The following is a 27665-nucleotide window of genomic DNA, read 5'->3' as shown; positions in this document are numbered from 1 at the left end:
GCCAAGAAGGGGATGAAAGGGGATGATTAACTTTCACAGGAGTCACCACTCCTGTGTGAATAGGTTTTAGAAATGAATAGAAATTTGTTAAGTGTTCAATGCAGAAAGCACTCCTGGAAGCAAGCAGAAAGCTGTGAACCAGTTTGGCATATTAAGGAGAGTTCCAAGCAGTGAGGTATTAGTGGAAAATAAATAAGAAGGGTGAAGGTTACAATGGTGGAGATGTGAGTGGGGGGTTAATGTCTACCGTCTCGGTTTCTCCTCTCTTACCTATGAAGTGGTGTTCTAGAGCCAGGAGAATTGTATAGGACTTGAGGAAATTCAGATGTTACCTTTATAGGTATCTTGTGGACTGTAAATTAATATACAAACATACCTTCCAGGGTTATTTGCATTGGCAAAAATGTAGAAGCAACCTAGATGCTTAATATTTTGGCTCTGATTAAATAAATCATGATATTGCCATAAAAAGCAATAGTATACAATCGTTTTAAAAAATAAGGTAGTGCTACATGAGTAAAATGGACCATGGACCTTACTCCAGGATATAATATTCATTGGAAAACAAAACAAAACAAAAGGGGACTGGTCATATGCATACTCCTTTCTGTGTGGGATTTTTAAATGATACACACACATTACTAGGTTATGACCTATTAAGCACATAATATCTGGTTTTTTTTTAAAAAAAAAAAAAGACAACTCAGGAACCCATTTTCTTCCTCATTCCCTTTCCTTCTTTCATCTGTGAAAATGAAAAAAAAAATACTAATTAGGGCAGTGGGAGGATGTGATTTAGAGTTGTTAAAAATAAGAATTTATAGTCAATTGTAGATTTTCCCACAGAATTAAATATAGTCAGCAACAGCACTGCATATAATACTTTAATAAGAGTTTTTCATCAGCACATTGTTCTTTTGATCAACAAATAAAATCTTACTTTTTTCTTTTGGGCATATGCATGATGGCTGTGATGTTGAGGCAAGAGGCAGAGGCGTGCAGATTATCAAGCTGGAAGACTGGGTGTCTCCTGGAACATGGGAGTCTGTCTCCCAAGTACATTATAAAAATGTGACATCAGGGCAGCAAGTAGTTCTATTTAACAATAGTCTGATACTAAAAGAGGACAAAATGAACAGCATGAATGTTTTCATAGATACTGCAAGACAATGCTGTGCTGTTGTAGAGGTTGTGTTACAATTACATCTATCTTAGCTAGTGTCATTTTGAATTTTGTGTTAGGTATCCTAATATTTGCTATCATAATATTTGATATCTATCATGTACCAAAACGATCGGGTACCACTGTTCAAAATCATCATCCTCGTTCCCCAACACTATCACTTTTAGACATTTGGTCTATCCTAATCATGAATATATCTGTACATGGAAATAAGCTGAATTTAAAGAGAAAGAAAGGCGTTAGGGGAGCAAGAGCATCATCTTACACCAAGAGACCTACAATTTTGAGACTCTGAATATCAAATATTCAAAGATGAAGCAGAAGTTAGGAACAATTTTAAAAATCTTAGAAAGAAGTTATATGGATAGTGATTAACCAAGTAGATATAATTCACTGCAAACCTAGACAAAGAATGCCTCCAGAAATGTATCCTTTATTTTGAAAGTTCACCTGCTTCTCTATGCTACCATTTACCACCAAAATTACCAAGATAGGTTTCAGTGTTTCAGCAAGTGAAATCTAATGTGGTCACAGCTGTCACAAAACCCATGCGTTACTAGAGGTAGATACAAGCGTGGCCGTGTTGGATTCAACACGGTGTTAGTCTAGAAGTTGAAGATTCAATGTCCTTGCCAAGACATAACTCTAAAGCCAGGAGACAGAGCTACATATTAATATATTAAAATGTAATAGAACGGAGGCATTTTGTATGACATCAAACACTTCAAAAGCAGCAAGGGTATTGTACTATCAGAGCAATTACAAACACTAGTGATCATGGTACTAATTTTACATCATCCAAAAAATTCCACAATTTTAAGTTATGCTTTTTAATAGAAAAAAAGAATAAAATATTTTAGAAAGATCCCTATTTGGAGGTGTTAAAAGAAAATAAAATTTAAAACAAATATAAGGCCCTTAAAGAAAAACTGGAAAACCAAATTATAGAACAAGGCCAGTATTGCTGGGTGTGAGCTGAAATGTGAGCAAGTTGCTATGTAGACAAAGGCCTAGTGCTCCCAAAGGAGATCGTCTGTGAAGCCAGAAAGTGTGCAGAGCTCAATCCTATTGCAGATAAGATGAAGGGGAACTCACTGGTGACTGTTTGGTCTATTCAGAAATGCTCTGTTCCCAGCAATACAGGAGAATCTGCACACCTCTCAGCCCTTGAGTTGACAAGATTCTGACAAAGAGAAAAAAAGAAAAAAAAAAACCACAGGATGCTCACACACTTACTAGTGAGCAGCCACATTTGAGCATGAAGCAAGTTTCTCAAACTATTGGCAATTTTGGTGGGAAAGGGTGTGATCAGGGATGAGAGGTATCCTCTGACCTACAACCCCTTCTTTGTGCCCAAATTAACTCTCATCTCAGATGTTCCTGCTGTAGTCCTTGAGTCATTGTTCTACCACAGGGAGAATGGCTCTGAGAAGTTAGGGTTACTGAGATTCTACAAATGTGCTGTGAGAAGGTGCTTTAATCTGCACTGATTTTCCAGTGATAAGAAACACACCTCCAGAGGGCACATCTACACTGGTGACTGTAAAGCTGGAAAAAGCACCATTTTACTCCCAGGTGTGCTTTCTACATCCCCCTTGGGTCTATACCCTGATCTCAATCTCTACTGCCATGACAACAATTTAGGCTGCCACCAACTTTTGCTGGAATTAATGCTCAGCCTCCATCCTTGGCAAAAATTCTGTAGGGTTTCCCCAATGCTTCCCAGATAAAATCCAAACTCATGTTTAGGACATGAGAAGTTTTCCTTTGGGTAGAATTCATAACTGTTCATTTACATGTTGATATCCCTGTGAATTTTGCAGAAAAAATAGCCGTACCTTTTTTCTTTTAATCTCAATGCCCCAGCTCCCGAAACACAGAGCAATACAGGAAGACCTGAATTAATGCCTGTAGAATGACCGGCAATCAATCCAAGGTTCTGTGCATATGTAGGCAAGGTATTGAGCCCTAGGATATAACATGGCACATTTTAGCATCCAGAGAGATCTGAGAAAGTTACCTAACATCATTGTGTCTCAGTTTTCTCATCTGTAAAATTTTGAAGAGCTTACCTACCTCATAGTGTTCTTGTGAGGATTTAATAAGACAACAGATACAAAGAGCCCTGGTCATTGCCTGCACATGATATTTATTTAAAGTACAGTCCATCTATTTCCTTCTCTTTACCTCAGTTTATAACCTGTAAAACTAAAAAAGTAAACTTGGTGGTTTCTAAGATCCTTCCAACTCATAATGAGAAATACTAGTACACAATTATCAGTAACTGATAGAAAAATACCATGAAAATCAGTAAGGATAGAGAAAATCAACAAACTTGACCTAACTGATGTATATAGAATATTGCACCCAATGCTTGCAGAATATGCATTCTTTTCAAGTGCACATGGAAAATTTACCAAAATTTGCTTTATGTTGGGCCATAAAGTGGTATTATAGACAGCAACAGAAAATAAATAAAATATGGCCACAAACAGCAATAGAGATGAACCCCTCAAACAAAAAGTGGATTTTAAAAAAGCTGGACATTTATATAAAACTAAAAAAAAAAAAAGGCAAATTTGTTTATGTTATTAGAGGTCAGGGTAATGATTATTTTGGGAAAGGGGGGCATGAAAAAAGTTTCCAGGGATTCTATTTCTTAATCCAGGTAGTGGTTGTAAATGTGTGTGTTCACTTTGTGTCAATTCAAGGTATACACTGCTGATGCTTCAATATAAGTTTATTAACAGCAACCAAAAGAAAACCAATGTGTGCTAACATTCCCAGCTAGAAAGTAGTAGAACTGGGATTTGAGTCAGGTCTGCAGAACCTCAGCATCTTCAGGATGTTTGTAGGAACTCTTCATCTCGGTGAGAAATGAGCTCCTGTATTTGTATCCTCAGCCTTATAAAATTTCTGAAAGCTCTTCCCGCCTTCTCAGTTTCTCTGCCCCTGCTTTGGAAGGCATTTGTTTCAAGGGGAAAAGAATGCAGCAATTTTGGTCTCCTGTTCCCGTGCCTCCCTTCCATTCTGAATTTTATCTCTTTATGACTTCTCTTAGGGAAAACTGATTGGGTTGCTGTTTTTTAACTTCCAACATATTATTTTTTCAATATTCCATCCAGTTAGTTGTTCTCACTTGAAAAGTGTCTGCAGCAAGGTATTCTACCATCATAAGAAGTGGGGGGGGAAACATACTTCATCTTTCTTATATCATCATTTGTTTTACAAATTATTCAGCAAATATTCATTTGACACCCTTTACATTATAGGCACTATTCCAGGAGAGATGCAGTGATGAATTAAACCAAAGATACTACATTTGCATCAATAAAATGAAAATAATGATTGCATCTGTTTCATAGAGATTAAATTAGATAATGGATGTAGCATGCACAGTGTCTGGCAAGCATGAAATATATTTTTGTCACTATTTGTACCTTTCATAGCTTAGACATCTTCAATAGTGTTCTGAGCTCAAAAAAAGAAAATTGCATTACATTTTATTTATTTATTTATTTATTTGTCTGTTTGGGGTTTTTTTGTTTGTTTGTTCTTAGAAATGGAGTCTCATTCTGTCTTCTGGGCTGGAGTGCAGTGGCTTGATCATAACTCACTCCAACTTTGAACTCCTGGGGTCAAGTGACCCTCTTGCCTCAGCTTTCCAAGTAGTTGGGACTATAGGCACAGGCCACCAAGCTCAGCTAACTTTTAAATTTTTTGTAGAGATGGGGTCTCACTATATTGCCCAGGCTGTTCTTGAACTCCTGGCCTCAAGCAATCCTCCTGCCTTGACCTCCTGAAGTGCTTAGGTTACAGGCATGAGCCACCGTGCCCAGCATGGACTCAATAGTCTCTGCACAGTAGTGTAAAATTAAAAGAAAGAAAAGAAAAGGGAACCTATTTTTCATCTGGCAGCACTTGGAGTTCACACATGATGAAAGCAATGGCACATCCCAATTCCACTCCTGACAAATGATCTGGCTAAAAGGCCTGTGAGGACCCCTTGCCCTACCACACTCCAACTCTGTAGAAGTCATGTAAAGCTGAGCTATGTCTCTAGTTTCATTGAGTGTAGAGCTATCTAACGATGATAAATTAAAAAACTCAATGGGGTCATGCCTCTGGCCACCTTCAATTATAAATTATAAACATGTTGCTCTGAAGGAGCAATGCTCTGACTTGCCTTTATTAGATCATAGCCTTCGCTCCTTCATCACCTCCGTCTTCCCTGTCTGCCCTTCTTAGCAGCCAGCCTGACCCCAGGGCACCTTTGTTGTATGTTTAAAAAATGACTTTGCAAAGCTAGAGTCCGTGGCCATGTAAACTCTAGGAATATCACGGGCAGAATTCAAAAGGGCTTTCCTAGCCTACTGTCACATCGTGAGAAAGCAGTGCTGGGCTTCCCTTTTCTCAGCACCTGCAGCGTGTCCCCATGAGGAAACTTGTCAGAGCAGAGGTTTTGTAGGCTAAAAATATATGACCAGGTTTTCAAAACAGCGATCACAAAACATTCCACAGTACCTATTTTGTCCATCTGATTCACTGAGAAAAAAAACATATACTGTCACTCTTCTCCTGCCGCTTGCTTGTTCACACACAAATCCAGTTCCTTAGATTGAATTCTTGAGATCGGAAATACACTACTAGCATTATATCGCTGAAAGGACACCTTGAGAGGTGTCCCACAGGACATTAGCAAGCAGTTTTCCAAAATTATGTACTGCAAATACTCTAGACAGAACACCAAATTTGCATTCACTTCCCCTACTCTTATAAATGGTCTCCTTTCAACCAGCATCCATTACTCACCACATCATGGAGCCAAAAAGGCATAATTATGTTCCTCTGCTTCTCCAGAGAAAGATTTCCATGAAGCTAAAAAAAAGGCTGAAAAAGCTCAGGTTTCTTTAGCCCATGCAAAATTCTCCACTGCCATTACAATTGACGATGCATTGCTGTGCTAAAAGCAGCTATTTGGGATGATGAATGCTATTTGTCATGATTCAATTCAAGAGGAAACAGAATGGACCGTGTTCAAGACGTCCAACATCCAAGAGACTAGACAGAGTCCCAGGGTGGATCAGAGGCTCAGGGAGGACAGCTGAGGCAAGCAGTACGAGGATAAGGCCAGTGAGTCAAATATTAATACATCTCTGAGTTCTCTGACAGCAAGGACTGTGCTCTGACTATTGCTGCATCCCCAGATATTTTTACAATGCTTGGCAGAGGTGCCTCATGTATGATTGTTGAATAAATGAAGAATGACTGAATGGTGGACACTATTAGTGCATAGGAAACAGCCTGATTATAATATCTAAAGCATAGTTTCTCAACAGCAGCACTAATGACATTTTGGCTGGATAATTCTTTGTTGTAGGTGGCTGTCCTATGCATTGCAGAATATTTAGCAGTAGCCCTGGTCTGTACCCACCTATTCTCATTTATGATAACCAAAAATGTCTCCAGATATTGCCATGTATCTCTTAGGAAGCAAAATCACCCATTGAGAATTACTGGTATAAAGGAACAAATTAGAAGATTAATAGTAATCCCCAGAATCACAAAGGTGTGACAGCAGAATGCCAGCTAGGATGGCTGAGGTTTAGGGACAAACTCTAAAAGAGACTTGAGAGGTTCAAGCGTGTCTTTCCCCCAGATGGTGCACACCGCACCCTTAGGTGTGAATATACCCATCCTCTCCTCCCTTCCCACCTGCCTGACACCCATTGAGTGTCACTACTATGAGTGCACTTTAGTGTTGATCAGCTAATAACAATGCTTAAAGCTCTGACTCAGGTGGGGCAAAGGCAATATATGTAACCTAAACATTTGTACCCCTGTAATATAAATAAAATAAATAAGACTGAATAAAAAATAAACGAATAAAAACTGAATAAAAAATAAAGCTGAAATAAAAAATAAATAAAATAAATAAGACTTGAGAAATATATCCATCAGGAATGTATTAGTTGAAAGTGGCCTAACTTAAAGTGGCCTGAGCAATAAAAGATGATCTGTTAGAATAGTACCTAAAAATCCAGAGATATGTTAGCTGCAGGTGTAGCCCAATATAGGAACTCAGATGTCATCAGGACTCAGTTTCTCTCCATTGCTGGATGCTGCTTTCCTACATGATGGCTCCCCCTTATGGTGGCAAAGTGCCCACCACTCTGTTTACCTCCTACCAGCTCAGAAATCACCTCTAATAGGAAGACAACTTCTCTTTTTCGATAGTTCCAGGGGAAAAAAATTCTCACAATTGAATCTCTTTGGACCAACCTGAGTCATGTGTCCTCTTGACTCATCAGAATTAGGGAATTGACCAGTTGTGGGACAACTGAGTGAGCAAGTCTGAGTCTTGTGCCCACCCCTAGACCCGGGAGCAAGGAATAAGCCAGTTCCACCCGAAGTACCTGAATTAATATTGGGGACATCATGGTTCCCTAAAATAATTCAAGCTGATAATATTGATTGGAGTGGTGGTAGACACTGGGCAGGTAAAACAGTGCAAATTAGCAGCCTATGCCTGGACAAACTAGGGTACTAAACTGGAAACCAAAGCAAGGCTCCTGTACTGCTATAAATATAGAGACCCAGTGCTGGCCTCAGGGTACAAGGTGCACAGACAGAATACAATTTATAAATATTTTCTCTGAAACTTTTTCTTTCCCAGATTTGTGAGTACTTATTAAACATGAAGAGGTTTATGCATTCAAATAGCAACATTTAATCTTTCCCCCTGCCTGGCTTTATTTGCATACCTTGGCTTTCTTTCTGCCCTTTCTGAAGATCCCCTTGGGTAAATTCAGGCTTGGAACAGCTTTTCCAGGCTTGATTACAGACACTTTCTATTTTCTGCTGCTTACAGAGACTGATCTGTGGGTCACAGAGTGGGATCTGCTAACTGCCAAGGCCAGGCTGAGGACAGGAGGAAGACTTGAAATATCTTGCCCTGGTAGCAGGGGGAAGAGATTTCTTCCTGACTTAGCTAGTGAGCCTTTTATGTCCAGAAACAGTATGTTTTCTAATAAAATTTATAAACTGTGGTCTCTCTGATGGGACTGTAGGTGCTATTTTTATTTGTTTAAATGCTGATCCCTTTTATAAATCTTACTGAGTGTTTCTCTACAGACTGTTTCGTCACATCTGTCTGAAATGACATGTTGTTATATAGGACATGTGAAGAACACTCCATGTCTTTCATAAATTTGGAGACTTTTGGTCTCATGGTGTGACAAAATGCAGAGTTCTCATAGAAAGGAGACAAGTCTGGTCAGTTCTCACAAGTCTAAGGCCGTATTTTATAGAGGGACGTTCCTTGAGGACAGCAACTTTTGTTTGTTTGAGGCAACTGCAGTCTATAGAGTGACCAAGCCCTGTAATGACAGCAGTCTAAATGGAGAGTCACTGATCAAAGGGTTTTGGCTGCTCTGGAGGGCAGAGTTTTAGATTCCCTCTTTAGAGCAAGATCAATATCTGTGATAAGTTCTGAAAGAGATTTTTTAAATATATGCATTCTTAAATGACAAAAATAGAGTTATTCATTTACAAGCACAAGGATATTCAGTGGATTCTAATACCAGTCCAAGTTGCTCCTTATTAGCAATCTCTTAACAGAGAACCTGTATTGTGATAATTTCCTGGCCTGAGTTCCTCTTCCATTTTACAAGCTTGCTGGCCCTCTTTGACATATCAGATAAAGCCTGCCTTGTTTTATTCTGTGCTAAAGCATTACATGGCAGTGTATTGTGAAGATTTCAGATTTGTGGAACCACACAAGCCTAGTTTTGAATCTTCGTTTTGCCTCTTCCAAGTTGTTACCTGTAGCCCACTTCACATCTACCTTCTCATCTCTAAAATGTGGGCACACCTATCAGACAGCATTGTGCTGAAGTTTACCGATGAGGCCCATGTGATATTTGACACCGAGTTGGAGCTGTACCGATGGTGGCCACTGTATTGCTTCAGGGTCTTTGCTTACTATTTGAAAATAATCCTGGGTTTCTGCATCTGCCACCATATAACCTTCTCTTTCAGTGTAATCTTTACAGAGGCTTTGCTTCTCTGGTACATAAAACAAAAAAGCCACCTGCTTTGTTTGTGAACCCAGGGATGACCCGTATCTCTCTGATCCTCCAGCCTCTCTCAGCAGAGCACTCACTCTATGTTGGCTCCTTAGTTTGGCCAACATAGTGTTTCTCCCTGGCTAACACCACTAAGCATCCATGAGTAAAGCATGCCAAAGACATGACAATTTAACCATTACATGACCACTATGGTGTTGGCGGTGTAATGGCTTAATATAATATCAACAGTAAGTTACACGTGTGTACATGTATATGTTTGTAGTATAGTACTGTAGTATCTGATATAGTGTGGTACATAGTTTATACCTACATATATACCAGGGAGAGCTATGCAAGAGCTGTCCCAAAAGTATCCAGCCACATAACCATTCTTGATACATTAACAATGGCTGGATACTTTTCAGACAGCCCTTGTATATTATTCATATATGTGTGTGTGTGCATATGTGTGTGTGTGTATGTATGTGTATGTAGACAGGCAAAAGACTCCACTCTTGGCCAGGGAGCTGGCTAAGAAAAACAGGGAAGCATGTTCTCAGGGATTCAGCTGCTAAATGAGTAAGAAAGGACCATTACATAAATATTTGAGAGAGACACAGAGAGAGAGACTATATATAGTGTGTGTATATATGTAGTATATATAATGTGTGTATATATAGTATATATAGTACATATATACATATAGTGTGTGTATATACACACACATCCATATCATGAGTAGAATAGATGCTTTTCTAAGTAAGGGCAATCTCCTCTAAGAATTGGGCTTTATTTGATGCAAAATATCCATCACTACTGAACAAAACACAATCTCTTCACTCCATTTCCTTTTTCTTACATTGGTACTCCCCAGCTCCCTTTTTAAGTAAATATCATTTGTCCACCCAAATTAAATAGAGTTAGCTCACAAACACATCACCAATAAAAAGTACCTAGACAAAGCTATGATTCTTTGGGGACTATTTTCATATTTGCTTTATGCATAGTCACCATTCTTAGCAGCCAATTATGTGGCTCATTTTCATGGTGGCCAATCTCATCTTCCATGTGTTATATTCAACTCTAAGCTCACCCATCAGTGTTTTATCTTCTGTTGTATACATCATCTTAGGAGATTTCTAAGCAATCCATTTATTTAACAGGCATATATTAAGCATTTCCTATGGGTAAATTTCAATGCTAAGAGTTAAGGTTATATATATAAATGAACCATTGCTGGAACACAACACAGAACATAACATCTGATATAGTAAACACATGAGCTATAAGCCATGCAGCATAAAAACAGCACACCTAATCAGAAACTGAACCTTGTGGGCCCCTTCATCTCGGCTCCAGTGCTAATGCTGCCACAGCTAGATTAACGTGGAGGGCATGATCTCAGATACGGTGCTCCAAAAAGACATGACCTTACAGGCAAAGGATTTCACTCCTGCCCAGATTGCTGGCTAAGAAAACAGGGAGCAAGTTCTCAGAGATTCAGCTGCTAAATGAATCAGAAAGGACCGTTACACAAAGATCAAAGGGTTGATTACATATTTCTTTGCTCATCTAGATCTTAGTTTCAAGGTTGTCACAAATGATTGTTCATATGTGAAAGGGATTTATAACTATTGCATTCATGATCACTGCTGGAGAATTCTCTGAAAGGCACAGGAGACAGAGACTGAGTTTTGTTTTTTTAAGCACAACCATTTGTTTTCTACTTTCTTGCTTTGAAATAACAACTCCTTGCAGTATATTTAATAAGTGCTAAATTAAATTGATGGAGGAATTGGGACAAAGAGAATTTTTCAGAAATAACATGTTTAGCAATCCTTAGGTAATCTAGGAGTATAAGAAACCCTAAGGCTAATCCATATAAAGGAATGATCCTTAAATTGACCGAGTTGAACCCCACCTTTACCAGGACTGTTTTTATAAACAGTGTAAATCTCAGATAATATAATTAAGGGCTTAAAGCTATTTGTTAGAGTGCTTGATGGGGGTGTGTAACCTTCTGGTTCTAATCAGAACTTGAGAAGCAGATACTGACAGGATTTATAGGAAGTCAGATACCCTCCTGTGTACCAACAAGGTCTATCTCTTTTACGCCCAGTGTAGAATTGAAATAAATACAGCGTCACTTTGCCTCTATTCAACTCCAGTACACTGTATGTGCCACCCACCAATCTTAAATGTTGTTACACTGCCAACTAAAGCCCAAAAGGTGAGTTTTGAGTGTGTCAGTCCACCATTAAATATCTTTAGTGACTCATTATTTTTGTTTGGTTTCCTCCAGAAGCAGACCTGAGACAAGGACTGAGTGCACAGTTTACTTAAGTGATGCAGGGAACACTAGCTGGGAAATAGGGGAGTGACAGGGGGAAGCGAAGGCAGCCAATAAGCATGTGTTACAGAGTCACCTACGACAGTGGGCAACTAGAGCTTAATCCTATGCAGAAACTCTGGGAAATGGCATGAAACTCATACTGCAGAATCTTCCCACCCTAAATGTTGTGAGTTGAATTGTGTCCCCCCAAAAGGTATGTTGAGTCCTAACCTCCAGTACCTTAGCATGTGACGTGGTTTAGAAGCAGAGTCACTGTAAGTGTAATTATTTACTATGCAGTCATACTGGAGTAGGGTAGGCCTTTAATTCAATATGACTGGTGTCATTATAAGAAGATGGCATGAAGGTGCAAAGGAAGAATACCATGTGAAGATGGAGGCAGAGATTGGAGTTATGTAAGTACAAGCCAAGGAACACCCAGGATTGATGACTACCACCAGAAGCTAGAAAGAGGCAAGGAAGAATTCTAGCCAGAGTCCCAGAGCCCTGCCGGGACCTGCCAACTAGTTGATTCTGGACTTCTAGCCTCCAGAATTGTGAGACAATAAATTTCTGTCATTATATTTTAAGGCCATAAATTTGTCATACTTTGTTATGGAAGTCCTAGGAAACTAATACACTGAGTGAGGGTATTGAGGCACTACTTTTCCATCAGTCACTGGTTGAGGACTGCTCCTTGGGGGAGAGATTAAGTGCACAGTACTTTTTGACTGTCACGCATAGGCAGAGCAGCTTTTCAAGGTTCCAGAAAAGTCCTCAGGCAGAGAGTACAAAAACTGGCAGTTGGAACTTGATAGAGCATGCTGAAATGGTCTAAGGGATACAGGCTGGGAAGTAACCATCTGTTCCACTTCCTTATTGTCTAAGGTAAAGTCCAATTCTCTAGGCTGGAATTCTAGACCCTCCACAATTAGGTTCTCACCTACATTTCCAAATGTATTACCCAGCATCTCTCTACTCCATCCCTCTCAACCAAATGAACTTTTTTCTTTTAATTCCCTAAATATATATTGGTTTATTTCCCGTCTTATTGTTTTGGTGCAGTTTATTTTTCCCTTCTAATGTTACCTTCACCCTCCATTGTGTGGATCCACATTCTACTCACCCTCTGAGACCCAAATCAAATGCACTTCCTCCATTAAAAGCTACACTCATTCCCTCCTCTGAATGTTTATTTATTTATATATTTTTTTATTTCAGCATATTCTCTACCGACTTTATCTCTCACTGAATAATTCTACCAACCGGCATTGTCCATGGTCTTTATTCTGTGCAATTTTCTTCCCAGGTAGGTTGTAAGCTGGTCCTGAGAGTAGAAATGGGCTCTTCTTTGACTCTCTCTCCTGGATCTTCCTTGCTGAGATCAGGCACACAGTACAAAGTTGTTCACCTGATAACTAATTTGTATGAGAGCACTCTAAGAACAAAAGAGTTGAATAAACATTACCTGTGAAAGTTTATCCCATGTCTACCCTATACCTAGGTTTGGACCACTTCACATCATAAATGGTAATTCATTCACTCAACAAACACTTATTCGAACTTTGTCTGACACTTTTTAGGCATGAGGAATGCAGCAGTGAACAGGACAGATGACTTGTTCTTGTGGGTCCCATATCTAGGGTTACCTGTATCAAAGCAATGGAAGGAAATGGCTGAGAAAGTCAAAAACTTTCTGCTGCTCACTTTGTTTGGTTATACAACTCTTCCAAAGATCCATAACCACTATTTGATTAGTCAAAACCAACCTATGATAATTAATTTGTAACTATGACTTCCAAAATTGCCCTTCCTATACACATACACTACCCTACCGTCCTCTCCCCATGAATCTGGGCTGGCCCTATGACCTGCTAAAATAGTCCCCACCCCATGATTGTGTTATGTTATATGGCTCAGTTGACCTTAAGCTAGGGGGATTCACCTCTGGGAATATATCCAAAAGACTTGAAATCAGTATGTCAAAGAGATATCTGCACTCTCATGTTCATTGCAGCATTAGTCACAATAGCTAAGATATGAAATCAACCTAAATGTTCATTAACATATGAACACATAAAGAAAACGTGGCATATATACACAATGGAATACTATTCAGTCTTATAAAACAAGGTAACCCTGCCATTTGTGGCAACATAAATGATCCTGGAGGACATTATGCTAAGTAAAATAGGCCACGTACAGAAAGACAAATACCACATGATCTCACTTATATGTGGAATCTAAAAAAGTCAAACTCACAGGAGTAGAGAGAAGAATGGTGGTTACCAGGGATTGGGGACGGGGGAGGGAGGGATTGCAAGATGTTGGTCAAAGGGTATAAAGTTTCAGTTAGACTGGAGGAATCAGTTTTTGAGATGTATTACACAGCCTGGTGACAATAATTAAAGTAATGTAATGTACATTTCAAAATTGCAAAGAGGGTAGACTTTCAATGTTCTCACCACAAAAAAATTATAAGCACGAGAGATGGTAGACATGTTGATTAGCTTGATTTAACCATTTTATAATATATACATATATCAAAATATCACACTGTACCCTGTAAATATACATATAATTTTTGTCAATTAAAATTTTAAAAAATTATTTAGAAGTAACAGCAACAAAAAAGGGGGGATTATCTGGGTGGACCTGATCTAATCACAGGAGCCCTTAAATGCAGAGAGCTGTCTCTGGCTGGCAACAGAATGAGACAGAGATCTGAAGCATGGGAAGGTTCAATTGTGCTGTTGCTGGTTTGCAAATGGAGGGGGCACAATGAGAAAAGAATGTGAGTGCCTTCTAGGAGCAGTGAGTGGCCCCCAGAAGACAGCCAACAAGGAAACAGGGACCTGGATTGTGCCAACAACTGTAATGAGCTTGGATTCTTCCCTCAAGCCTCCAGACAAGCACCAGCTAAGCCAACGTCTTGACTTCAGCCTTTTGAGGCCTTAAAAGCAAAGAGCTCAGTAGGGCTTGTCTGGACTTCTGACCTGCAGAACTGTGACATAATAAATGGGTGTTGTTTTAAGCAGCTAAGTTTGTACTCAAATGTCACCCGGTAATAGAAAATAGAGCTTTTTTGACCAATAGAAAGTGGGGGAGCTTCTCCTGTGATAATTGTGGGATTAAGTCAAATTCAGAGCCATACTATCAAAAACAAAAAAAAGAGAGAGGTTTTTGTCTACTTCTATGTTTTGTCCCTACATGTATCAAGGGCCCAGAGAATGAGAGGTGTTTCTGGACACTCTGATCTCAGTCAAGCTTCCAGCTGAATGTAGCCACACAAGTAACCTCAGTCTATACCATGTGAAGCAGAGGAACCACCCAGTAAAGTCCAGTTAACCCATAGAATCTGAGAAATAGATCATTGTTATTTTAAGCCACTGAGTTTGGAGGTAGTTTGTAATGTGCCGTGTAAATAACAGAAACAAAGGCTTTTATGCACTGTGTTCAGGGCTGGAATGCTTCTCCAGATTAGGCACATTGCATGCATTACCTCTAACCTCACAACAACTTAAAAGTGGATCTTGTATAATTATTCCCATTTTACAGACAAGGAAACTGAGCTTCATAGAGACTGAGCAACCCATGTCAATGTTCATGGTATTTCTACCGCTGCCTTTTAATGATGAAACAATACTCAAACCTCTGCTTCTTACAAAGTCATTTCCCAGTTCGTGCCATGTAAAGAAATTCTAGTGCAGCCACCACTGATACAAGCTCAGCTTCTTGCTGTGCTGGAAAGGGAAGTGTCACTGCTAAAAGAATTAGATAGACACATGCCCCAGAATATGCTGACCTTACCAGGAAAGCAGTGGGGGAAGATGCCCTACAGGGAAGCAAGGTTCCACCCACCACTCACCATATGTCAAGCAGTGACAGGTCAGCTTTTTTCCAGGGGGTGAGCATTCTCAGAGTTGTCACCTGGGAGCATATGGCCATTGGGATAGACGAAAATACCTCAATGACATGTCAAATATTAAATACTAGTCGCCAAAAATATATACATTGCTTATGACAGCTTTTAATTTGTGGAGAAAGGTTGAGAGGCATTTTTCCCTTAGGCAGCTTGGAACTACTCAGTTACCCTCAATAAACTGCAAAAATTATATACAGGCAAAGGGTCCAGCCCTACAATAGTGAGATTAGTCTATGCTCCTAAAAATGTGGTCCCAAATTATAATCTAGGCAACTAAATATGATCATGAGACAACCAAATAGAAAAATGGGCAAAAGATTAGAACAGACACTTCACAAAACAAGGTATCCAAGTGACCAGTAAACATATTAAAAGGTGCTCAACATCGTTATGCAACAAGGGAATCAAACTGAAACCCCAATGAGACACCACTGACACCCACCAAAAAAGCTGAAATGATAAAAACCAACAATATCAGTCGTTCACAAAGATGGGGACCACTGGAAATTTCAAACACCGGTAATGGAAGACGTATGAATTGGTACTTTTGGAAAATTTTTGGCAGTATTTACCAAAGTTGAAGGTACACTCACTATATGACCTAACAATCCCATTGTCAGGTATACACAAGAGAAATGTGTGCATTTGTTCACCAAAAGACACCTAAAAGAGTGTTCATATACATGTTGATTATAATGCAGTGCTTGAGTTGCTTCTCCGCCTTTTGCCTAAGATCAAGTATAATGTGGTACTTAAAAATCAACACTCCACACATGAGCCCAGTCAATAACTTCCAGATTCTTGTCATGCTCTAACACATTCTCTGTGGTGTTAGAGCATGTTAGAGCTCTGTGGTGTAGTGTACTGAGAGCCCCAGATATGAGTCAGGGTCATCAATCAAGGGAGTAAAAACCTGGCTTTCCCATATTACTAGCTATCTTGCTTTGGACAAGTCACTTAAACATCAGTTTTCCTGTCTTTAAAATGGAGGTGATACCATTATCTATTTCATGACATTGTAATGAGAACTCATTAAGTTTGTCAGAGACTAAAATTTTAAGAAATTGAGTTTTAAAAGTCTAACTGGCTTTTATTAGTAATTCATGAACAGGGCAACATCGCAACTGCAAAACAGAAAGATGCACTACTGAGCTGAGCAGATAGGGTGGGCTTCATAGGCAGAAAATGGTGAAGAATGCAGAAATAAGGGAAAAAAAGTGAATTGGTCATTTCAAAGTTACTTTCCTTGTCTGGGTTAAAGCAGAGGTGATTTTCTTTATCATGCTGGCTCTGTTGATTGGGCCCCTTTTGATTGGTTGCTGTGAATCTCCTATGTTTTGGAAAACTGGCCTGTTTGCGGGGATTGGTCTACCATTTCTCTCTTGATTTCTCAGAAGGTAAGATCTTACAAGCAAACAGCTTAGGTTTTGGTTTGGTGACATGGAAACTTAGCCTGAGTATGAGTGACTATACTTTGGATTTGTCTGTTGCATCCTAGTGCAGAATTTTACTGGCCTCCTATTAATTTTATTTTATAAGTTAATGCAAGTAGAAAGTTAGAACAGTGCCTCGCACATAATAAATGCAGATGCCTATCAAGCCATCTCTCTTTCCACACATATACGTCCATATGCTCAGGTATGTTGCAGGTATACTCAGGTTGGTTCAGTTAGGGGTAAATTTCATATGAGCACTTCAAGTCAATGGACAGGTAAGCATCCAGTGATACTGTTGATTGATAAATGTTGACATTAATAGGTGACATAAGAGGCTTTATAAGGATGTACTGTATACATTTCTGAGCACCTAACTTTCTAATTTTTTAAAATTAAACTTGGAATGCTAATAATGTGCTTTATTAAACACATGCTACTTTAAACTCAATATAGTATATAAGATAGTTAGATTAACTATATACATATCTGAACATTTATTTAATCAATCTTTTCATTTATTTTCAACTTTACTGATTTAAAAAGGTTGACAAGTTTGAAGGGGTGTAAAAGAGGCTAAATGGTTGTAAGGGAGAAAAAGTAATACCTTTTTCATCCATGGCAAGGCTCATGGCTGGCACCCCTATAATGAAAGACAGATTAACAAGAGAAAAGCATAACAAATTTATTTATTTTTATATGACATGGGAGACTTCAGAAATGAAGACCCCAAGGCCTAGGGAAATGTATATATTTTTATTCTAGGTCTGATGAAAGAAATGAATAGTTGTGGAGAAACCTGATTGGATGAAAATGGTATGATCTAATGGTAATAAACTGGGGGGAACTTCAGCAAGGCCTGTGTGTTCAGATTCTTTTCTGTGTCTCCGTATGACATTCCTTCCCCCTAGGCATGCAGCAGGACGCATATCACTTAAGGATCTTCAGGGGAGAAGGGTGAAGTTTGGAAAGGAAAGTAACCTTCCCAGGTTTTATGACTTGCTTCAGGGGTGAGGAATTCTTGCTTCTATGACCTGCTGTGGTGGAGAAAGGAGGCAGGGAGAAGGTCAGAGAAACCTTTCTGCCTCCGTGGCCTTCCCAGTCTCCTTTAGGTCAAAATTACTTAGCATGCCAAGGCACCATATTATACAGTACTGTGTTCTGAGCCCCAGCACTGTGTATGACAGCCTTGACATCTTTGAGGAGAGATCAGATGGAACACAGAAATGATATCAATATCTGTGGCCAGGAAGATGGGTAAACAGCATTGAGTAAATAGAAAAACAATTGGAAAGGAGACATACAGCTGGATAAACCCAATAAAAATACTAAATACAGACGGTCATCTAGCTGTAATAATATGGAAAAGCTGAACATGGATTTTTGTTTGTTTGTTTCAACAGTGAGACCTGCATGCAAGTCTCATTCCCTCTGATAAAAACATGCCTTTGATATCTGTGTGGAGAAGAGCTTCTCAGCTCAGGCAAAGACTGAGAGTGAGGAAGCAGAATTCATGACGTCTATAGATTGAACTAAGCAATAGAAAAAAATGAAGAAATTATTATAACTCCAGGACAAAGTAACAGGAGGTATAAGAAATGAAATGCAATCCCATTATACAACTTGGCTCAGTCAGGGGTAATATTTACATAGATATGATAATGGAAACACAATATTGACTTAACACAACATTATAATGTAACTGCACTGTTGGAAGAGTTGAAGAAAAAGAATACGTGTGAGAAGAACATTCCTATATTTTATTATAAATACTGCCAGCCATCTTGTTCTTTGCAGAATCAAAACTCAATGAGTTCAAAGATTAACCCCTTTTTAATTTAGTATTTTTATCAGTCTGGTAGTGTTTGTAATAAAATATAGCAACATATAGATTAAATGTGTTAATATTTTATAAATAACCATTTGACTCCACTGGATGGCTTACGTTATACCTATACAACTGTGGTTACCAGACCTGTTCCCCAATTAGTCAAAGCCTGTCAGACTTAAGACACAAGAAGAAGGGTGCAACATGATTATAATGCTATAGTTTTTATTTAAGGACAAATACTGTATTCAAATTCTAAGAATGTAATGTTCCTTAGTAACACAATTTGACAGGATTGTTGTATTATGTTTGTTTTCCCAGAGTAGCCCCTGAGTTCTTGGCCATTCTTAACAACTTTGACTTTACTTGACTTTAATTGAATATCCTGTGAAAGTGGCAAATCCCCTGACTCTCTCTCCTAGACCCTCAAGATTATATTCTCTCTATTTCACTTGCAGCCTGTTGGCACAATTGATTAAGCTTCCCTGACCAAGGGAGGCCTAACCAGGTCCTTGAGGATCTGTGGGCTGCTAAGATATGCTCATCATACCTCCTTCTGCTCTCCACTGTGTCTAGGGAGCACAAGAAAGAACATGAAAGCTTGCTTTTGCTTTTCTCATTCCTTATGTGCTCACTTGGTTAGAAGAGAAAAGGAGTCTACTTTCAGTAAAAACTAGGCACAAAGCAGATAACCATCCTAAAATGACAGTGTTCAGGATCAGCAGGTCACATCTGATTGGGATGAAGGAATCTTAGCCAGGATACTCTTCCTTGTTCCAAGAGCCAGGTGTCAGGAAATTTAATGAATGAAAATTAAAGAGAAGATTTAAGGTGTTAATTACATTTTAAAAATAAGAGGGAAAACCTTGCAGGATATGAGAAAAAATATACCAAGGGGAAAGTGAAATAATCTTCAGCTTAGAAAGTATATTGTGGTTAGCTCCCCGATATTTATTCTACTACCCTAACCCCAGCTCTAGGGAAGGATTTGATTGGGTAAACTCATCACGAAAATTCCAACTCCTTTGTCAATTTCCCATATAAACCAACCAGGTATTTCATTATCTTAGAACAAAGATTTGCACTGGGGTAGTCCAGTCTGCACAGTCCACAGCAATTTTGCTCAGTAATTGTAGAAACTACTCCCACCCTGGCTGCCTTTATGTGTCCATGAGGGCCCAGAGAGCTAACCTAAGAAAGCAAAGTACAGAGGATTGCAACAAAAGAAAATAGAACCCAGAATAAACCATGCATGAGACCTGTCCTATTTCTGGACTTTTTGGAAATGTGAGCCAATAAATCCCCTTTATTGTTGAAGCCAGTTTGACTCTCATTTTCTCTTACTTGCAAGCAAAAATTTCCAACAACACAGCACCTGCATGGGTTGATTACATGAAGAAGCCAAAAGGTGATGGAGTTTTGGGCACCAGGACCAAGGACTGAATGCATCTGAAAATAATCCCATTCAAGCAGAGTCCAGAATATAATTAAGGAAAAAATTCAGTGCTGGAAAGTAGAAGATAACTGCTTAATTACAGTTTGGGTACAGCACTTGTAAACGGGGACATTTCACCCCAATGGGACTGCATAGAAGAAAATTACTAATTGTTCTCAAGTTGGCAAAAGCTGAAATTCCTTGTCTGAGGAATATTGTTCTCTGTGATGGCTCCATAATATTCTGTTAACTTGCTTATATATATTTTTTAGAAAAGCATGTTTTTCCCAGGAGCCTTAGAGGAGATGAATAAGAACAACAAAGAGATGAAAAGTTGGCAGCTTAATGAAAGAAACTTAAAGCTTTTATTTTCACAAACATTCTGGATATAACAGAATCTTATATTTGCAAGTCATTTTAAATGCTAAAGCCTGAACTTCTAGATAATAATATAACAGAAATTGCTGTGTACGCTTCTAAGCAGAAATCTGTACTCTACCCTTCATCTTGCTGCCCAGACAGAAGTGGGGTCAATCCACAGATTGGGCCTTCCATGATTTCCCCCCTCACCCATAGCTCCCCTTCACTTGGCACCATTAGGATTCCATTTACTTTCACACACTAAATTATTCTGATAAGAAGTCTTAATTTGTGTTATTAAAATTGTACCCACACAAGTTGCTTTTAATTTGCAACTCAACACTAAATTATCCATTTTCCCTTATTTGGATTCCGCAGTCAATTCACACAAACACACCTGCTTAGAACTCACTAGATATTAAGTATTGGCAAAAGAAAAGATCAGAGTCTGGAAAGAAGAGACTTGAGAGGAAATTGTAGTACATGAAAGGTGAAAAACTGAAGGAATGACTCTATTTCATTAATTCTAAAATGTACTTTTATTTTTTTTTCAGTTCAGATCTCAGAAGTCGGGCTATATCTCACAATTGGACAGGCCACAGTGACAATGTAATTCTAATTGCAGGGGCGTGAACTTCTCATAGATGTTCACACTGTTAGGCCTTTGGAGAGTTATGTGAATTGTTGGTCCTTTAGGGTACTACTTTAAATGTTTAAAATGTTTTCCTGGTTGTGTTAGTTTGCTAGGGCTGCCATAACAAAATACTGCAGACTGGGTGCTTAAACAACAGAAGCTGATTTTCTCACAGTTCTGGAGACTGGAACCCCAAGATCAAGGTACTGGCAGGGTTGATTTCTCCTGGGTCCTCTCTCCTCTCTCCTTGGTTTACAGGCAGCCAATGTCTCACTGTGCCCTCATATGGCATTTTTTCATTCCTTTTTCTCTTTTGTGTGTCCAAATTTCCTCTTCTTGTAAGGACTCCAATCAGATTAAATTAGGGTCCACTCTAACTGCCTCATTTTAACTTAATCATCTTTTTAAAGGCCCTGTCTCCAAATATAATCACATTCTAAAGTACTGGGAGTTAGGGCTTCAACATATGGGTTTTGGGGGGACACAACTCAGCCCATAACACTGGCTGTTGTCTGGAAACCTTGAGTAGACATCTTCTGGTAAGATCATAAAAACATCATTATCGAAATTTGAAGAATAGCCGGGCGCGGTGGCTCACGCCTGTAATCCTAGCACTCTGGGAGGCCGAGGTGGGCGGATCGTTTGAGCTCAGGAGTTCGAGACCAGCCTGAGCAAGAGCGAGACCCCATCTCTACTAAAAATAAAAAGAAATTATATGGACAGCTAAAAATATATATAGAAAAAATTAGCCGGGCATGGTGGTGCATGCCTGTAGTCCCAACTACTCGGGAGGCTGAGACAGGAGGATCCCTTGAGCTCAGGAGTTTGAGGTTGCTGTGAGCTAGGCTGATGCCACGGCACTCACTCTAGCCTGGGCAACAGAGTGAGACTCTGTCTCAAAAAAAAAAAAAAAAAAAAGAAATTTGAAGAATGGATGTCTGAAACCTGGAGGAAAAATGCAAGGAACAATAGCAAAGGACATTTCAAGAAATGTGGCTTCACAACACTTCGATGGCACTGAGGGCAAAAATTTGTGGGAAAATTCTAAGTTGTTAAAGCATTGTGTTGTAGTTTGTGGGTTTTTTCTTTCCTAGTGATAGATAAAATAATGAGATATCTTACAATTAGGAGCATCTGTGCGGATTATTTACCTATTCTTCTCAGCCTCAAGCCCTCTCTTATGTGATGCTGCAGGTAGGGTGTGGAAACTACAGACACCACACTGCCTTGAGCATAGCTTCCCGGTAAGCTCAGTCAATCGCAGACCCGACAGAGAGACTAGAAGGTGGAAAGAGAGAAGGAAGTACTTATTTTCCGTTCTGCTTCCTCTCAGCATTGCTCAAATAGCAGAAGACAGTTGTAGCTACAGCCTCCAGATGCTTTTGGCAGTTCCAGATCCAGCCACACAGCACGTCCCTGGAGAGATGGCCAGCCACACCCATACCAGCCACATGCTAACCCCCTCAAGGGGTTCGAGCACCAGACACACAGGGCCAACCTCCTAGGTTAGTGAACCTGCCTTTTTTTATTCCCTACAATGGTAGAGGAAGTTACCATATCTAGGTAACCTCAGCATCCACTTTTATCCTTCCAACACTTGCATAACCAGTTCCCTATATCAAATTGTCTCTATTAGAAATATCTGGCATGGTTCATCCTAACTAATACAATGTCTTAGATTAGATGAAATATAGTACCTTGATAATATTTAAGTGCCTCTAAACTATCTGTTTATCTTTAATTACAGGGTTTCTATAAACCACTTTATGTACTTTACCTCAATTATTCACTTCTTCAATTTGGAGCTTTAGAGTTGATTTTTCTGTGGGCACATTTTAGTCTGTATTCACAATAACAGATAATTGCTTTTATATTGTCTTTGTGGCTTTTGACACTCTCATCCACTGAGAGCTTTATCTATAAAAAGTAACCATAAACAAAGAAATATACTCACAGGTTTGCTAAGTATTAAAACACGCCTGTATTTTAACTTTCTATTGAAGATGAGTCTTGATATCAGTGGAGAAGGTAAGTCTTGACAACTGTGGGAGAGAGAGTTTTAAAGCCATTTATGACAAAATATTTACATGGGTATAAATTGTCCTGGGTAAACTCAAATGTCACTGAGGATAAGAAAGTTTTCTAGACTTGACATTTCTTTCAGAAAGTTAACATGTGAGTTCTAGCCTTTGTTCACTAGAAATCTCTAGATTTCACATCCAGTGTTAGCACTACCACTACAGATCTCTGAGACCTTAGGTAAGCCACTTTCTACTCTGGCCTCTGTTGTCTCCTCTGGGAAAAACAGGATCAACGATTCCAACTTCTCATAAACTGCATATTTTTAAAATGTTTACCCACCAAGACTGCACTTAGTTTGGATTCCTCAATATCTATTGATCACAGGCATATATAACTTTCAATTGGATATTTTGATTTTTAAATTTATTTTTATTTTTAAATTTACTTCAACTTTTTCAAAATGTTGAATATAATTCAGTGGTACCAATTATTTTGTTCATGAGTAGCTCTGCAGGTGTTCCAAGTTTAGAAATGCTGATTTCAGTAAAATCGATTTTCCTTTGCAGTCTAAACTCTCTGCTCTTAGGTGACTATGTCAGAGAACAGCTCCTTAACTAGAATTGCTATCCAAATATACATAAAAGGAAACAGAATAGAACAGAACCAAAGGGACATATGCTTCTGTCTCCTTCAGGATCACTTTATTAATCACTCCCACAGAAAGCAGGGCCATTAAGTGACTACTTTGAATCCCACAAGATTCAATTATGTTTGGAAACACAAAATTCTTAGATGTCATACATTTATATAATCACAGAGTTAAATAGAACTCCATTAAATAATGCAATTGGATGCTTAATTTAAGGCTGTTCTTTCCAATGGCCCTGCCCAATGATTGTCCAAACTATCCCTGAATAAATTAAACCGATAGGGATGTTTATAATTCAAACTACGCAGACATTTGTACCCAACATATTTTCCATTGTCTGAAACTAAAGACTGGTATCCTTTTCATACTCCATTACTGACACCGAGAAGGTAGTCTTTTTATTTATTTTTTATTTTTTTTATTTCAGCACATTACGAGGGCACAAATGTTTAGGTTATGTATATTGCCCTTTCCCGACCCGAGTCAGAGCTTCAAGCATGTCCATCCCTCAGATGGTGTGCACCACACCCATTAGGCATGTATATACCCATCCCCTCCTCCCCGCTCCCATCTGCCCAACACCTGATGAATGTTACTACTATATGTGCACGTAAGTGTTGATCAATTAATGCCAATTTGATGGTGAGAAGGTAGTCTTTAAATAATATCTAATGTTGAAGGAAAGTGCAGATCTTCTCAACTGGTATCTACTGGATAATTTTGTTTTAGCTCACCTGCATGAGATGGAAATCATCACACCTTATGGTTTAGCTGCACAGGCAGAGTAAAGGAGACAGTTAAAGCAATTATCTGGATAATTCAGGTCAATGGGAAAATTCAGTTATTGAAGTAAAAGGGAATTCAGGGTTTTCAATATCATCCAGATTGGAATTTGTTTTGGTTAAATTGAAATAGATGCTCACTCTCTACTTACTCTGTATATGCAGTGTCTCTCCCATATGCCACATTCATTAGAAAAAACATTTAGGCTTCCTTTAGATGGTTTTTCCTCTTTTGCAGATTATATTTTTAGAAAGAATTTGTATCACCCATTATTCAAGTAATTATCAGTTTCTAGCGGATTTGTTGATTTTATTAATTAAACTTAGCTAACAAATCATTAAAAAAAGAAAGAAAAATGCAACAGTTTTTCCTAGTCCAGTTAATTATTTCTGATTTTATTCTATGTCCCCTAGACTAGAAAGTAAATTGTGCATAAAACAACACTTCTAATTTTAATGCTGTCGTCTTAGGCTCATGGTTCCAAGTTGCCAAGAAAAAAAATTATCTTAGAATACTGTTTTTTATTGAGAATAGCACAACCAGCTTGTGTTTTAAGGCAGATTATAAAAGGAAACCATACAAGAGAAGCAACTTTGGAAGTTTCACAAAAGGGAAATGCAGCCTTTCAGAGACATCTTAAATTATTTTGTGGAGGTGATATTTGTTATAATGAATATGGGATTCTTTTTTTTTTTAATTTCATCATGCTGCCTCACTTATTCTCTGGCTTGAAATTGAATACTGTTGTGGTTAAAATAAATTGTCTCTCTCTTTTCAAATATTTTCATATGACCAAAAGCTATTTCCTTTCTCATTTTCTTAAACAAACAACTCTTCCCTTTGTAATATTTCCCAAGGAAATATACTTTATTCAATTTCACAGATACCAATCTGATGCAGGCTTTCAGTTGCTGACTGGTGGATGATCATAATAATCTCCACACCGGGCTCCCTGCCTCCACTCTCCGGAATCTAGTCCGGCAGCACTGTGGGCAGGGGTTAAGAGCCACACTGCCTGAGCCTACTCTCAGGTGCAGCTGAGTGACCTCAGGCATGTTACTTTACCCTTCTATTCCTCAGTTTCTTCATCTTGAAAATGGGGATAATAGCAGCACATACCTAATTGATCCAGGAACTGTTTACACCCTTCTCTGTTCTGTAGCACAAGGTGCTTCCCCTTCAGGCTGCATTTCTCGGGGTCCCAGATCAACTGGCTTCCACTGAGTTCAGCCAATGGGTGGCACTAATGTGAGAGTGGAGGGTGGAAGGAAGGAAGAACTGGGAGGTCCCCCTCCTCCTCAGGCAGGCTCTCCTGCAGTGGCTGTGCTTTCTCCACAGCTCAGGCTCTCTTGGGATGGGTCTGCCAGGGTTCCAACTTTAACCAGGTGACCCCTACCTCTGACATTCTGCAACACTGCCTCTTCCCTTTGTTCCTCCAGCCTAGGAGTAACAGCAGCTTCCTACTGTTGCTCATCTAAGATGCTGCAACAGCACTTGTTGGCTTCCCATCAATTTCATCATCTGTGTAAAGAATTTCTTGCATTAAATACCCTCCGTTTTAAATATATGAGGTAGGATTTCCTGGTCAGACCTAGTTAGAGCCTGAGCTATCCAGTACCTAACACTGTCACTGGGTGGTTTAAATGAGTTAATACATAAAAATACTAAAAATAGTACATGGAACGTGATAAATATTAGTGATTGTTAAATATTTTTACATATTATTATTCCCCTAAGAAACTAGAAATTCCCTCAGCTTTACTTTTCTGGGGGTATAGTTGAGTTCACATTAACATTACTGCTCAAATTTTACAAGCTTAGTTACTGTACCTCTGGGAAATCAGAACTCTAAAAATCATCCTGCCCCTTAATATTTCTTAAGTCCCAAAGGTGACTCACGTATACCCATAAACAAGTTGACTATTTTTCTTTATAAAATTCATAATTTAGCATAATATCTTATTCATATTGTATTAGATCCCCATATACCCATAAACAAGTTGACTATTTTGTGATAAAATTCATAATTTAGCATAATACCTCATTCATATTGTATTAGATCCCTGGGCTGCCATAACAAATAACACAAACTGAGTGGCTTAAAACAATGAAAATTTATTCTCATATAGTTGGAAGTCTAAAATCAAGGAAGCCACGCGTCTAAAACCAAGATGTTGGCAGAGCCATGCTCCCTCTGAAGGCTCTAGGGAAGAATCTGTCCTTGCTTCATCTCAGCTTCTGTTATTTCATAGCATACCTCAGCAACCCTTGGCTTGTAGCTGTATCACTCCAATCTCTGCCTCCATTGTCACGTGGCCTTCTTCCCTGCATGTGTCCAAATCTCCCTCTACTTATAAGGACACCAGTCATTGGATTAGGTCCCACCTAACCTTAACTTGATTACATCTGCAATAACCCTATTTCCAAACAAGGTCACATTCACAGGTGCAGGGGGCTTAGGACTTCAACTATCTTTTGGGAGCACACAATTCAACCCACAACACATACATTTTGCTTTAGACATATGTCTTACCTTTGTGATACTGATTATTTGTCATAAGATGCCTGAAGTGAGTGTTCTCATACCCATTTTAGAGAGTGGGGAGGCTGAAGTTAGAGACATTAAGGGAACTATCCAAAGTAATACCGTTCATGTAAAGTCAGAGCCTGAATTCATATCTTCTGGATCCCAGTTCACTTCCTTTCAAATTATATCATTTAACCTTTGTATTCAGTGAAAATACCAATCTTAGGATCTTAGTACTTGAGGTTTAAGTTCCTGAGTATTTTATCTAACCCTATTCTGCATTTCCAGATTCAATCAAGCAGCCAAATGAAGGTCCAGAAGGTCACCATATCCTGTATGAGTTAGTTGTTGCTGCATGAGAATTACAAAACATCAGCAACACACAATAACAAGCTTTATTGCTCATGCATCTGAGGTCAACTGGGAGTTCCCTAAGCAGATCTGCTGTCCGTGGCTGAGATCACTCATGTTTCTGGATTTGGCTG

The sequence above is a fragment of the Eulemur rufifrons genome, chromosome 7 (assembly GCF_041146395.1).
Source record: "Eulemur rufifrons isolate Redbay chromosome 7, OSU_ERuf_1, whole genome shotgun sequence".
Classification (NCBI taxonomy): domain Eukaryota; kingdom Metazoa; phylum Chordata; class Mammalia; order Primates; family Lemuridae; genus Eulemur; species Eulemur rufifrons.
Note: the sequence above shows the minus strand (reverse complement) of the source record.